The sequence below is a fragment of the Phalaenopsis equestris genome, unplaced genomic scaffold (assembly GCF_001263595.1).
Source record: "Phalaenopsis equestris unplaced genomic scaffold, ASM126359v1 Scaffold001028, whole genome shotgun sequence".
Taxonomy (NCBI): Eukaryota; Viridiplantae; Streptophyta; class Magnoliopsida; order Asparagales; family Orchidaceae; genus Phalaenopsis; species Phalaenopsis equestris.
Window position 1 is genome coordinate 3,443 of NW_018165467.1, and position 3,071 is coordinate 6,513.

The window sequence follows — 3,071 nt, forward strand, 5'->3', positions numbered from 1 at the left end:
TTATATATATCTATATGTTGCTCTAAAAATATTATATATTTCTTTATTTAAAAAATATTTCTTCCGAATGTTTATAAACCATCATTAATATAATACGATTTATATATTGTATAAACTTCTAATTATAATAATCATTTTTAATTAATTAATCTAAATTTAAACAAATTGATAATAAATTATTTCACTAATGAATTTAAATTAAACAATGCCGTGCCTAAAGCAAAAGTGCAATATAAAAATAAAATTATAATAAATAAATTAATTAATTAAAATATCCTAATCGGGGATCAAATGTTGCAGATGTGCCAAGGTGAGCCGAGTTAATCGATAAAATATTACGAGCAGTCATTCATACATGCGAATTAAGAGTGTACATCCGGAATACACCTAAAATATATCAGAAATATATCCCCAGTGTACCCAACTGAATGGTCAGAAAACAGAGACAATATTACATCACGACTCATAACGCAGTTTGCGTTCGGAGTCCAATGGTGGGGCGTCACGTGTCAAGTGGGCCCCATCGTAATACACAGGTATTGTCATGTGTTAAAAACAGTGGAGCTCACTTGACACATGGTGTCCCAGCATTAGACTCTGAATGCATCAGAAGTCCTGATGTGATATTTTTTTTCCAAAAATGTAAATACATAAGAATTTGTTGGTATGTATTATGTAAATGCCCCTTGAATCTTGTGGTCGTAGGAAAAAGAAAAAAGTCTCATAAATATTATTTTCATTTGAGAAAAATAAAATAAAAATAACATAGAATTAAGAGTCTGTTTGGGGCAGCTGCGGCTTATTGAATAATCTGCTGATAAGCTAGGTGCTATTACAAATTTTTTATTTTTTTGGAAAAACTATATCGCCGCTAGAAAGCTGCCACCGCACCTAGACTGGTGTGGTGTGAAAACACAATTTTCGGCTTTTTGAAAATTCATAAGTTGCCAAAACGCAGCTTATCCAAACAGATCAGGTGCGTTTTCAAAACGCCACCGCACCAATTAAGCTGCCTCAAACGGGCCCTAAGTTTAATAATAAAATGATTTAAAATTACACAATTTATGTTTTGTTTAATGATTTTATATTTTATATCCAATTAATTCAGCCACCCAAAGTCAAATACAGGTCGAGCAACTAATTTTGCACTTGGAATGAGGGGTTGAGCTGATTTATTCATTCAAATTCTCCATTAAACAATTAAATTATTATTTACATATGTCAAAAGCTTTTTAATATATCTAATTCATTAAATAATAATACCTAATTTTTGTTGTGAGAAGTTGGCTGCCAAGGACTGAAAACGAGTCCAATTTATGTACAAGCCATATTTTAAAGGCATTAATAGATTACAAATTTGTTTGACTTGTATGATGTATGCTTGGCTCAAGCTTTATACGAGTTCATGACCTAAAGCTCGAGCTCGGCATGTATTAGTTATGCTCGGCATGAGCTTGGCTCGAATGCTCGATTAGCTACGACTTGGATTGAGCAGGTGTTGCAGGAATGTTGAGTCAACAAAAAATGGGCATTGGTCGTGAACAATGAAATTAATGAAAAAATTAATTAATATAACTATACTAAATTAGTAAAATTTTGAGTCGAGTTAAGCTAAGCTTAAACTCGAGCTCATATGATAAATGAGCTTGAGTTTGAGCTTGAGCTCGAGCGGGTGGCTTGCTATGCTCATCTCATGAGCTTGTTGATAAGATGAGCTCAAGCCAGTCTGAGTCACTTACACCTTCAATAACAATTGGGAAATAAGAGTTGCTCATAATGTTTGTCATTCTTTATTGTCAAGCAAAACTTTTGTATAATTAATAATAATAATATATTAATATACTATATTAGTAATATACAAATATAGATACTATGTATTTATATAATATAAGTTATATAATTAAGATAATATATGATTTAAATATATTAATATTAGGGACGTCAAACTGGCTAGTCCTTCGGGAAGAACTTGTGTTTGACTCGTTCGTTAAGAAACGAGCACGAACAGTGACTTCACGAACAATTTCGAACACGAGCTTATTTCAAATAAACTAAATTTCAAACGAACCGAACATGAACACAAGCTCTATTCGTTCGTGTTCGGTTCGTTTACACTCCTAATCACAATCTTCGTGAAAGTTTATAGGTCTCCCTTAAAAATTGATAAATAATCTAAAATTATGAATTTCCATTAAAATTTATCATATTATCTATAATTTTTTTTTTGTCGAATTAGATGAGGGATTAAGATTCAAAGTAACGCCTTATCCGTATAAATTGTACCAATTATGCAAACTGTTTGTTAATTAGAGGATTTTGACTTTGACCCAAACAGGATTAGCGCTGAGATCCGAGCAAGTCAATGACTTTGAAATCTTAATTAAAATTAATGATTTTCTCACTTATATCTAGGGTTGATATTAGGTCATGATCATGCCTGTCAATCCCTAAAAATTAAATGATGAGCATACAAGTCAGCTATTATTTTGAATTAGGGAAGATAGGGTTATAAAGTTAATCATTTTAAATGTATTACGATAGTTCATTGATAATAGTCATACTATATTGTAATGAATGTAGTTTTTGGTGATAGGTTTTGGATGAGGTGGTCCGTCGTAACGTTGTAGATGGTGGTTGTAACATCGGTTTGTCGTATAGATCGTAGTAGGAAGTTGCAACAATTGTGAACCACATGAGTCGTAATTGATTCAATAGGCTGTAGTGATGAGCTGTGATGACGCCCGTAGGCCTCAAAGACCAGAGTCTAGAGCTGCACAAGTTGTAGATCATGTAGGTTGTAGTTGGTCACATAGGTTGTAGTGATGACATTCATCTATTGTTAAGGTCAGAGTCAGGATTTGTACGAGTTGTGAGTAGACCTGGGCATTGAGAGGTCGGCCCGACAAACTCGTCGAAAGTTTGTTTAGAATGGGCAGACTTAGCTATGAAAAAAATTAAATTTTTGCAGGCTCTGCCTGGCCCAAACCTGCTTTGACTTTGTCAAAACCCGAATGAGCTCGACTAGCTCCACGCTCGGCCCGCCCATTGGCCCAACCTCATAAATATATTTC